At 46.1% G+C, this 12,500-nt stretch overlaps 2 non-coding genes and 1 pseudogene across 2 annotated transcripts; all 3 read left to right on the top strand.

Moving 5' to 3' along the window:
• Positions 1–3,396: 3,396 nt before the first annotated feature.
• Positions 3,397–5,320, top strand: LOC139997085 (small subunit ribosomal RNA). The gene has a single exon (XR_011802559.1). It is a non-coding gene; the product is annotated as a small subunit ribosomal RNA (ribosomal RNA).
• Positions 5,321–8,148: 2,828 nt separating this feature from the next.
• Positions 8,149–8,303, top strand: LOC139997080 (5.8S ribosomal RNA). The gene has a single exon (XR_011802554.1). It is a non-coding gene; the product is annotated as a 5.8S ribosomal RNA (ribosomal RNA).
• A 2,123-nt stretch (positions 8,304–10,426) lies between these two features.
• Positions 10,427–12,500, top strand: part of LOC139997101 (large subunit ribosomal RNA) — a 4,751-nt pseudogene continuing 2,677 nt past the window's right edge.

The raw sequence follows: 12,500 nt of genomic DNA on the forward strand, positions 1-12,500 counted from the left end.
GCGTTATAAGGTACGAATATTTTTATATAAATGGGAATGTTATTAAGTTTTACGTCGGGATTAAACGTTTATTTCGTCCCGAAAACGTTAAAAAAAAATTTTTTATTCGAAAGGTTTTTTCGAGTTATTTCGCTTAAAAGTGTTATAAGGTACGAATATTCTTGCATAAATCGCTTTAAAATGACGTTTTACATCGGGATTAAGGGTTTATTTCGTCGCTGAAAAGTTATATAAAAAAAGTATGATCGCGTCCGGGACGTTGGAACTTAGTCTCATTCTGGACGGGTACGTTGGGACTTAGAAAAATTTTCGACCGAAAAGTTTTTTCGAGTTATTTCGTTAAAAAGCGTTATAAGGTACGAATATTTTTATATAAATCGCTATATTATTATATTTTACGTCGGGATTAAACGTTTATTTGGTCCCGAAAACGTTAAAAAAAAATAGTGGACCGACGCGACTCGGCCCGTCGGACTTTGTCATACTCTCCACCGGTACGTAGGGACTTAGAAAAATTTTCGACCGAAAAGTTTTTTCGAGTTATTTCGCTTAAAAGTGTTATAAGGTACGAATATTTTTATATAAATGGGAATGTTATTAAGTTTTACGTCGGGATTAAACGTTTATTTCGTCCCGAAAACGTTAAAAAAAAATTTTTTATTCGAAAGGTTTTTTTGAATTATTTCGCTTAAAAGCGTTATAAGGTGGCAATATTTGTGCATAAATCGCTTTAAAAGGACCTTTTACATCGGGATTAAGGGTTTATTTCGTCGCTGAAATGTTATATAAAAAAAGTACGATCGCGCCCGGGACGTTGGAACTTAGTCGCATTCTCGACCGGTACGTTGGGACTTAGAAAAATTTTCGACCGAAAAGTTTTTTCGAGTTATTTCGTTAAAAAGCGTTATGAGGTATGAATATTTTTATATAAATCGCTATATTATTTTATTTTACGTCGGGATTAAACGTTTATTTCGTCCGTGGAAGGTTAAAAAAAAACGGACGGATACGACCGGGCCTTTGGAACTTTGTCTCATTCTGGACCGGTACGTTGGGACTTAGAAAAATTTCGGCCGGCGGAAAAGTCCGAAATACTTATTTCGAGTTATTTCGTTAAAAAGCGTTATAAGGTATAAATATTTTTGCGGAAACGGTTATATCTCTATTAAATACAACTGGATTAAACGTTTTTTCGAATTTTTTAAAAAATTTGTGTTCGACGAACTGACACGACTGCGATATTTGTTTAATTATTTCGTTAATTAACGTTGCAAGGTATATATTTTTTTGCATATTTCTCGTTGTTTCAACGTGTTCTAATCGATTAAGAACGTGGTTTTTGTCCGTATTCGTTAAAAGAGGTGGTTTACTGATGCGATTTTGAAAAAAAAAAAAAAATTAAATTTTTCGATAAAAACTCGTTTAAAATATTAAAATAAGCGGTGCGTTAAAATATCTCGACGATAGGACGTTTTATAAGGGTACTTTATTGGAACAAAGTGGTCGAGCGTTTCAGAGACTAAGTCCGACGGTACGTTGGGACTTAGAAAAATTTCGGCCGGCGGAAAAGTCCGAAAAGCTTATTTCGAGTTATTTCGTTAAAAAGCGTTATAAGGTATAAATATTTTTGCAGAAACGGTTATATCTCTATTAAATACAACTGGATTAAACGTTTTTTTCGAATTTTTTAAAAAATTAGTGTCCGTCGAACTGACACGACTGCGATATTTGTTTAATTTTTTCGTTAATTAACGTTGCAAGGTATATATTTTTTTGCATATTTCTCGTTGTTTCAACGTGTTCTAATCGATTAAGAACGTGGTTTTTGTCCGTATTCGTTAAAAGAGGTGGTTTACTGATGCGATTTTGAAAAAAAAAAAAAAATTAAATTTTTCGATAAAAACTCGTTTAAAATATTAAAATAAGCGGTGCGTTAAAATATCTCGACGATAGGACGTTTTATAAGGGTACTTTATTGGAACAAAGTGGTCGAGCGTTTCAGAGACTAAGTCCGACGGTACGTTGGGACTTAGAAAAATTTCGGCCGGCGGAAAAGTCCGAAAAGCTTATTTCGAGTTATTTCGTTAAAAAGCGTTATAAGGTATAAATATTTTTGCAGAAACGGTTATATCTCTATTAAATACAACTGGATTAAACGTTTTTTTCGAATTTTTTAAAAAATTAGTGTCCGTCGAACTGACACGACTGCGATATTTGTTTAATTTTTTCGTTAATTAACGTTGCAAGGTATATATTTTTTTGCATATTTCTCGTTGTTTCAACGTGTTCTAATCGATTAAGAACGTGGTTTTTGTCCGTATTCGTTAAAAGAGGTGGTTTACTGATGCGATTTTGAAAAAAAAAAAAAAATTAAATTTTTCGATAAAAACTCGTTTAAAATATTAAAATAAGCGGTGCGTTAAAATATCTCGACGATAGGATGTTTTCTAAGGGTAGTTTATTCGAAAAAAGTGGTCGAGCGTTTCAGAGACTAAGTCCGACGGTACGCTCTAACGGAGGTTTTACATGGTAAGCGCCCGGCCGCTGGCCCGGCCGGCGCCGACCGTCCGGCCGGCGCTTTGGTATCTATAAGAGACACGTCGAGTCGGACGGTCCGGACGGAACAGCGTCGAGCGCGTGGCTATTCTACGGCCTCGGTTGAGAATTCAGTCACCGCTCCTCGAGTCTTAGTGAACTTTTTTACTATTTCTCGACTGTTCCTTCGTTCTCGTATCGACTCTTTCTCTACACTGCTGCGCCGCGGGTCGCTGTCCTGGACGTAATGACCAAATAACGTGGCAAGGTTCCCCTTAGTCGGGAAGCTGGATCCTGTATGCTCGCACTAACTTTAAAAAAAGTTAGGGCAGTGTGCTTGTTACTAACTGAGTATCAATTCATGCTGGTTCGGCAGAGACCGTTCCAAAACTTATGTTATAGCGTACGCAGTACGTTTTAAACATACGAAAGGCTAATGGGGAGCGTACTACCTTTTAGGAAGTGCGTTCTTTCTGATTGGAGAATATCAAAAGAACGAACGAATATGTTTCTTACGAGGACGGTACGTTCAGCATGCAGTTTACGTGCTTTTTACCGCTAAGGCATATTCGTTCAACCAACAAACCATTCTTACAGAATGATCCTATGAACAGAATGATCTTAAAATATTCCACACAAACAATCAAACGAACGAAAGAAAGTAAAGAGAGAGTGGCGAAATGAGAGAGAGTAGTGGCGTTCGACGTTACAACGGGAATTAAAAGGGTGTCGTCGAACGTTCACTAAGAACGAAAAGTCTCGTCGTACGGTGTTACGGACCCACCTACGACACTCTGAGGCTATTTTAAAAAGAGAGTCTTTTGACTCTAATATATAATATATATATATAAAATACAAAGTTCCCTGGTTGATCCTGCCAGTAGTCATATGCTTGTCTCAAAGATTAAGCCATGCATGTCTCAGTACATGCCGCATTAAGGTGAAACCGCGAATGGCTCATTAAATCAGTTATGGTTTCTTAGATCATACTTAAACTTACTTGGATAACTGTGGTAATTCTAGAGCTAATACATGCAAACAGATTCGTACCAGAGATGGTACGAATGCTTTTATTAGATCAAAACCAATCGGTGGCGGATGGCTCGTCCGTTCGTCCATCGTTTGTTTTGGTGACTCTGAATAACTTTGTGCTGATCGCATGGTCATCTAGCACCGGCGACGCATCTTTCAAATGTCTGCCTTATCAACTGTCGATGGTAGGTTCTGCGCCTACCATGGTTGTAACGGGTAACGGGGAATCAGGGTTCGATTCCGGAGAGGGAGCCTGAGAAACAGCTACCACATCCAAGGAAGGCAGCAGGCGCGCAAATTACCCACTCCCGGCACGGGGAGGTAGTGACGAAAAATAACGATACGGGACTCATCCGAGGCCCCGTAATCGGAATGAGTACACTTTAAATCCTTTAACGAGGACCAATTGGAGGGCAAGTCTGGTGCCAGCAGCCGCGGTAATTCCAGCTCCAATAGCGTATATTAAAGTTGTTGCGGTTAAAAAGCTCGTAGTTGAATCTGTGTGTCACAGTGTCGGTTCACCGCTCGCGGTGTTTAACTGGCATTATGTGGTACGTCCTATCGGTGGGCTTAGCTCCTCGCGGGGCGGTCCAACTAATATCCCATCGCGGTGCTCTTCACTGAGTGTCGAGGTGGGCCGATACGTTTACTTTGAACAAATTAGAGTGCTTAAAGCAGGCTACCTTCGCCTGAATACTGTGTGCATGGAATAATGGAATAGGACCTCGGTTCTATTTTGTTGGTTTTCGGAGCCCCGAGGTAATGATTAATAGGGACAGATGGGGGCATTCGTATTGCGACGTTAGAGGTGAAATTCTTGGATCGTCGCAAGACGGACAGAAGCGAAAGCATTTGCCAAAAATGTTTTCATTAATCAAGAACGAAAGTTAGAGGTTCGAAGGCGATCAGATACCGCCCTAGTTCTAACCATAAACGATGCCAGCCAGCGATCCGCCGAAGTTCCTCCGATGACTCGGCGGGCAGCTTCCGGGAAACCAAAGCTTTTGGGTTCCGGGGGAAGTATGGTTGCAAAGCTGAAACTTAAAGGAATTGACGGAAGGGCACCACCAGGAGTGGAGCCTGCGGCTTAATTTGACTCAACACGGGAAACCTCACCAGGCCCGGACACCGGAAGGATTGACAGATTGATAGCTCTTTCTTGATTCGGTGGGTGGTGGTGCATGGCCGTTCTTAGTTGGTGGAGCGATTTGTCTGGTTAATTCCGATAACGAACGAGACTCTAGCCTGCTAAATAGACGTAAATTATGGTATCTCGAAGGCCCCCGGCTTCGGTCGGCGGGTTTTTACTACCAACGTACAAACAAATCTTCTTAGAGGAACAGGCGGCTTCTAGCCGCACGAGATTGAGCAATAACAGGTCTGTGATGCCCTTAGATGTTCTGGGCCGCACGCGCGCTACACTGAAGGAATCAGCGTGTTTTCCCTGGCCGAAAGGCCCGGGTAACCCGCTGAACCTCCTTCGTGCTAGGGATTGGGGCTTGCAATTATTCCCCATGAACGAGGAATTCCCAGTAAGCGCGAGTCATAAGCTCGCGTTGATTACGTCCCTGCCCTTTGTACACACCGCCCGTCGCTACTACCGATTGAATGATTTAGTGAGGTCTTCGGACTGGTGCGCGGCCAATGTGATAAGCATTGCCGATGTTACCGGGAAGATGACCAAACTTGATCATTTAGAGGAAGTAAAAGTCGTAACAAGGTTTCCGTAGGTGAACCTGCGGAAGGATCATTAACGAAAAATACAAAAACACAAAGAATATATTTGACTTGAACACTGTATAATAAAATATATATAATATCGTCGGTAAGGAGCCGTACTCCTCCTATATCGACACAAAGTATATACGACGTATTAACAAGCTATATACTTTGACAAAAGCCAAATTTTACAATAAGGAGGTGAGAGACGCTCCAGTTACGAAACTATACGAAGAGTGTGGCACTCTCTCTCGATCATCGGGATGAAGAGATATACTTTTACACGAATAATTCGAGGCGCCTGCGTGAGGTCGTACACAGAAAGACCCGCCGTCTCCGAATAATATTATAACAAACGAAAAACTTAAAAATATTCTCGAGGCGCCTGCGTGAGGTCGTACACAGAAAGACCCGCCGTCTCCGAATAATATTATAACAAACGAAAAACTTAAAAAGATTCTCGAGGCGCTTGCGTGAGGTCGTACACAGAAAGACCCGCCGTCTCCGAATCCTATAACACGAAACCGCTACTATTAATAATAATAATAATAATAATAATAACGATATGTGAGGGAACTTGAGCTGAACACATATCGAAAAAACTAAAAGTTACAGTGGAAACCACGTGTAATGAGAAATGCGATCGAGGCGCCTGCGTGAGGTCGTACACAGAAAGACCCGCCGTCACGATCTCGTATTTCGTATTTGCATCGTGGAAATCCAACGAACGAACAATATAATATATAAACTAAAATCTCTAAAGTGCCTCGTGTCGGAGAGATCACTGCTCACACCTCTTCTATATTTCGTAGTTGCGTTGCGTAGGCCTCACCTCCTAGCAACGGGACATAAGGAAGACTGCTCTTTGGGATCGAACGAAGCGTCTATAACGAGTCGTCGACGAGAGCGAAAGAACGCGAATAGCGAGCCGCAGAAAAAAAGGATACCGAATTATATATCTTCGAAGGTTCTCTTCGAAGATCCATGGATACCTATATCTGCGCGTCTCCAGCTATCTCGCGCGTCTCTCCAAACTCTCGTCGTTCCTCGAAACGTGCTTCCTACCCAAAGGGCGTTCGTTCTTCCTATGTCGTTTCGTTGTCGTTCGTTTCAACGGCGAACGATATACGATGTTCGACAAAACGAAACCACGTTGTACGTTCGTACTCGTGGATCGGGTAACCTAGAACGAAAACGCATTGCGTGGATGTTGGCCCGAAAAGATATATACCAAGGCGAGTGATGGTAAAGAGTAACGATTCTTAACTAGACGAAGTTGGTTCAGAGGGGACCGCCGGCCGTCTCTCTATCCTCGCGAGTCTAATGCCTCGTTCCGTCGCTAGAGTTTTTCAAACTCTGCTTCTGGCTATCGGGAAGAATAGACCGCGCGCGAGGAAGAGGAACGACGACCGTGCGCGTCCCATCGATTTTTTTTATTTTTACCTGAACCACCGAAGTCGATTCAGAGGGGACCGCCGGCCGTCTCTCTATCCTCGTTGTCGTGAGTCATATGCCTCGTTCCGTCGCTAGAGTTTTTCAAACTCTGCTTCTGGCTATCGGGAAGAAACGACCGCGCGAGGAAGACGACGACGACCGTGCGCGTCCCATCGAATTTTTTTTTATTTTTACCTGATCGACGGAAGTTTCGTCCGGTTCGTCTCTTTTACCATCGTCTCGTCGACCCGTTCAGAGGGGACCGCCTGTCCATATCCTCGTTGTCGTGAGTCATATGCCTCGTTCCGTCGCTAGAGTTTTTCAAACTCTGCTTCTGGATATCGGGAAGAAACGACCGCGCGAGGCCGATGGCTGCGAGTCCCATCGAATTTTTTTTAAACGCACGCACACACATACACCTGAACGGAGATGCGTTCCTCTTCGTCGCGATTTTTCGCGCTTTAGTCGTCGTTGTCGCCATCCGTTCGGAGGGGACCGCCGGCCGTCTCTCTATCCTCGTTGTCGAGAGTCTAATGCCTCGTTCCGTCGCTAGAGTTTTTCAAACTCTGCTTCTGGCTATCGGGAAGAAACGACCGCGCGAGGAAGAGGAAGGACGACCGTGCGCGTCCCTTTCGAATTTTTTTTTATTTTTACCTGAGCGACCAAAGTGGATTCAGAGGGGACCGCCGGCCGTCTCTCTATCCTCGTTGTCGCGAGTCTAATGCCTCGTTCCGTCGCTAGAGTTTTTCAAACTCTGCTTCTGGCTATCGGGAAGAATAGACCGCGCGCGAGGAAGAGGAACGACGACCGTGCGCGTCCCATCGATTTTTTTTATTTTTACCTGAACCACCGAAGTCGATTCAGAGGGGACCGCCGGCCGTGTCTGTATCCTCGTTGTCGAGAGTCTAATGCCTCGTTCCGTCGCTAGAGTTTTTCAAACTCTGCTTCTGGCTATCGGGAAGAAACGACCGCGCGAGGAAGACTACGACCGTGCGCGTCCCATCGATTTTTTTTACCCGAACGATGGAGATGCATATCGGCTGTTTGCTTCGAATAACTGGACGAGAGGAACGAACATATATATATATCATGGGCTAGCCACCGTGCGCTTTCTTCGCGAGATCGTGTGCTGTACAGAGGATTCAGAATCGGGTGTTATATCCCCGTCGTTTCCTGACGAACGGAGCTTCGATCTCGTTGGTTGTTATATATTATAATGCACTTTACGCCCGGTCGGCGGGCTGCGTGTGTCGTCGCGCAGTCCGTCCGATTTCGTTTTCGAACGTATTTTCGTGTCGTCAATCATATGGCGACTTCCGCGCGTTCGATTCCCGTTGGTCGGACGTTTGTCGGATATCGGCTTCTTTCGAACCGAGAATAAGAGTACAAAAACCTGAGTACACAAACAAAAATCCATGCATAAACGATTACCCTGAACGGTGGATCACTTGGCTCGTGGGTCGATGAAGAACGCAGCTAATTGCGCGTCAACGTGTGAACTGCAGGACACATGAACATCGACATTTCGAACGCACATTGCGGTCCACGGATACAATTCCTGGACCACGCCTGGCTGAGGGTTGCTCACGTAAACCTAAGACTGCTTGCGTTGCGTATCGTTGCTCTCGGTCCGTCTCTCTCTGTTCTTTCTTGCCTCGTCGACAGCCCGCCGTCGTTCGTTTTATCTTTAAACGAACGTTTCTGAGTCGGAGGACGAGCGCCAAGCAAAAGAATACGAATTAAAGAGCGGTCGAGGGCTCGTACGCGACGTACGAGCGATTGTTGGACGTTCGTCGGCGTTCGTCGCTGGATCGTGTGGAGACCGGCGTACGCATGCTCTCGATACAAATATATATGAAAAATCTATCGCGTTCACGGGAGACTCGCAAAACTACCTCCGTCTCTTCTCTGTCCCTTCTTGGCTTGACAACCCGCCGTCGTTCGTGTTTTACGAACGTTTCTGAGTCGGACGAAGCGCAAGAAGAAGGATACGAATTAAAAGAGCGCGGAGAGAACCGTCGTCGTCGACGCGGTTATCGAGATACACAGAGCGAGTTTTCTTCGTGGCCGATTTTTTTTTTCTTTTTGTATCAGCCTCTGCTACGTTTTGTTAGTCTTCGATAAGCACGAATGACCGCGCCCCCGACGTCGTCTTAAATGAATTTTTGGCGAGACTGAGAGAAAGCAAAAATATTTTTGAACAAAGTCAGTCGAGAGAGGAGAGAAAAGAGAACCAAGATATTAAAACCTAAACCTAAACTTGGTGGCGTAACGAAAAACTGTGTGCCTTAAAGAAACACAACCGTCTTTTCATCAAGATGTTTTTACTCGTACAGCCCCAGGGATCGAATACCCACTCCGTCTGTTCGTGCGGCAGAGATGTATTCTGCAGGCGCGAGACGACTGACGAGAAGACAACGAGGACCGTCGCATCGATGGGTCGTCGTTGCGTTTTTCATCCTCTGTGCTTTTTTCTGTTCTTCGTGAACCCAGAGAAAGCCGTAGATCCGGGAACGGACACACGAGATTTCTTCGAACGCTGATGACTTAGGGAGATGATCCCCAGCGTTGCGCGGAGATCGGAGAGTACGCGTACATGTATCGGGACGAATTTTTCCCCGTCGGTCGCGTATCTCTCTGCCCGCGCGCCTGGCCCAAAGCCACGTTCGTCGGAAATCAACGAAAAGTGTGTTACGATCTAGCGTGCGTCTACGATCGGCTATATTTAAGGGTGACGAAGAAGAGAAAAGCTCACGGTGTTGCGCAACGTTTCTGTACCCGATTTTAAGATGTGCATGTGAGTCCGTTACAAAGTTGTTCGGATCGTCGAAAATAGTCGTTTTCGTCGTCGTGCGAAAGAGAATAATCTCTGACATTGGCACGGAGAGATCGCGCAGAGGAAGAGAACGATCCTCTTTGGCGAGGCTCGAGAAAGACTAACGAAACTTGATTAGAGACGAGGTATACACGCGCCGTACGTACGACGTACGCGCGTGTGATTTTTTTTTGCTTTAAGGCGTTTCGGCGCTCCGAGTATTAGAGAAAAAGAGATCGTTGGTCATCCCATGTCTCTTCGTCGTCTATCGCTGGACCGCGCATCCTAACAGATCGCCGGTCGTCCAGTCCCCGAGTAATAAATTCACCCCGTTGTGTACGTCTCGCGCTCGCTTTTCCACTTGCGTGAGTTCCCGTGCGTTTTCGTCGTTGGTACAGAGCAAAGAAACCGATATGTTATATATATGTCGCGTGTTCGATCTCTGTGCCAGCAATAACAGGCGAAAACAAGGAACCGCTGGAATCGTCGAGAAGAGAGAAACGGCTACGGGAGATATATTATACATAACACGTATATATATATATATTATACAAAGAGGACGGGCGTTAAAAACCGGAGATCGTTACGGGTGTCTTGCGTGAGTCTTAGCTCGAACATGATACGACGAACGAAGTTTAAAAGGCACTTTGGCGAGATGCATAAAACGTTTCTCGATCGAGATAGAATATACGGTTCTCGATTCTATTCGAATTAATTTTTTTTTTTATTTTTTTTTCTCTTTGAGGCGATTCTCGGAGAGAGAAATAAAAATAAAGACCCTCTGTCGCATTGTTATCAAACCGTCTTGCTTTTCTCGAATCGCGCCCACATGGCACGAAATTTTTTTTTCTTTGAAAAAAAAAAAATTGTCACCGTGTCGTGACGTTGAAGCGACCTCAGAGTAGGCGAGATCACCCGCTGAATTTAAGCATATTACTAAGCGGAGGAAAAGAAACTAACAAGGATTTCCTTAGTAGCGGCGAGCGAACAGGAATTAGCCCAGCACTGAATCCCGCGGTTCCGCCGTTGGGAAATGTAGTGTTCGGGAGGATCCGTTTATCCCGTGACGTCGAACCGCGTCCAAGTCCATCTTGAATGGGGCCATGTACCCACAGAGGGTGCCAGGCCCGTAGTGACCGGAACGCGTTTCGGGAGGATCTCTCCTTAGAGTCGGGTTGCTTGAGAGTGCAGCCCTAAGTTGGTGGTAAACTCCATCTAAGGCTAAATACAACCACGAGACCGATAGCGAACAAGTACCGTGAGGGAAAGTTGAAAAGAACTTTGAAGAGAGAGTTCAAGAGTACGTGAAACCGTTCAGGGGTAAACCTGAGAAACCCAAAAGATCGAATGGGGAGATTCATCGTCGACGGCGTCGGTGATCGTTGGTGAGCGATGCTCCGGGTGGGCCTTCGTGGTTCCATTGGCGAGGGCACGCCACCTTCGATTCGAACGCTCCGGCGTCGTAGTCGTGCACTTCTCCCCTAGTAGAACGTCGCGACCCGTTGTGTGTCGGTCTACGGCCCGAGCGGGTGACTGTCGCGTCGCTTCGGCGCACGCGGCAGACCCTCGGTCGCCCGGCCGACTGCACGACGGTACACTAGACGGTATCGGGCCGCAACCAATCCATTCTCGAATGTGTGTGCGTCTAGACCGCCGCAAGCGATCGTCGATCGTTCTCAGTTTTTACGGAGTTTAATTCCGTGCTGGGGCATCGGCAGCTGTTGGCTGGCGGATTTCTTGGACTGGCCGAGTCTCTGATTACCGGTCGGCGACGCTATTGCTTTGGGTACTCTCAGGACCCGTCTTGAAACACGGACCAAGGAGTCTAACATGTACGCGAGTCATTGGGACTTGTAAACCTAAAGGCGAAATGAAAGTGAAAATCGGCGCGCGTGCCCACCCTGAGTGGGTTGCGCGTGTCCGATCGAGGGAGGATGGGCCGCGAGACAATGCGGCCCCGCACTCCCGGGGCGTCTCGTTCTCATTGCGAGGAGAGGCGCACCTAGAGCGTACACGTTGGGACCCGAAAGATGGTGAACTATGCCTGGTCAGGACGAAGTCAGGGGAAACCCTGATGGAGGTCCGTAGCGATTCTGACGTGCAAATCGATCGTCGGAACTGGGTATAGGGGCGAAAGACTAATCGAACCATCTAGTAGCTGGTTCCCTCCGAAGTTTCCCTCAGGATAGCTGGCACTCGTCCGTTCTCATCGAACGCGTACGAGTCTCATCTGGTAAAGCGAATGATTAGAGGCCTTGGGGCCGAAACGACCTCAACCTATTCTCAAACTTTAAATGGGTGAGATCTCTGGCTTGCTTGGATCATGAAGCCACGAGATACAATTGTCGGATCAGAGTGCCAAGTGGGCCAATTTTGGTAAGCAGAACTGGCGCTGTGGGATGAACCAAACGTGGAGTTAAGGCGCCTAAGTCGACGCTTATGGGATACCATGAAAGGCGTTGGTTGCTTAAGACAGCAGGACGGTGGCCATGGAAGTCGGAATCCGCTAAGGAGTGTGTAACAACTCACCTGCCGAAGCAACTAGCCCTGAAAATGGATGGCGCTGAAGCGTCGCGCCTATACTCCGCCGTCAGTGGCAAGTGGGAAGGCACGCGAGTCTTTCGATCAATTGCGATCGTGGACCGTCCTTCATGAAGCTCTGACGAGTAGGAGGGTCGCGGCGGTGTGCGCAGAAGGGTCTGGGCGCGAGCCTGCCTGGAGCCGCCGTCGGTGCAGATCTTGGTGGTAGTAGCAAATACTCCAGCGAGGCCCTGGAGGACTGACGTGGAGAAGGGTTTCGTGTGAACAGCCGTTGCACACGAGTCAGTCGATCCTAAGCCCTAAGAGAAATCCTATGCAGATGAGGTGTCCTAAGATCATATATATATACACGAAAATATGCTATAACACAAAATGTGTAAAAAAGTTGAGCGAAAGATAAACACCCATTGGGCGAAAGGGAATC

Source organism: Bombus fervidus, unplaced genomic scaffold (genome assembly GCF_041682495.2).
Source record: "Bombus fervidus isolate BK054 unplaced genomic scaffold, iyBomFerv1 scaffold0029, whole genome shotgun sequence".
Classification (NCBI taxonomy): Eukaryota; Metazoa; Arthropoda; class Insecta; order Hymenoptera; family Apidae; genus Bombus; species Bombus fervidus.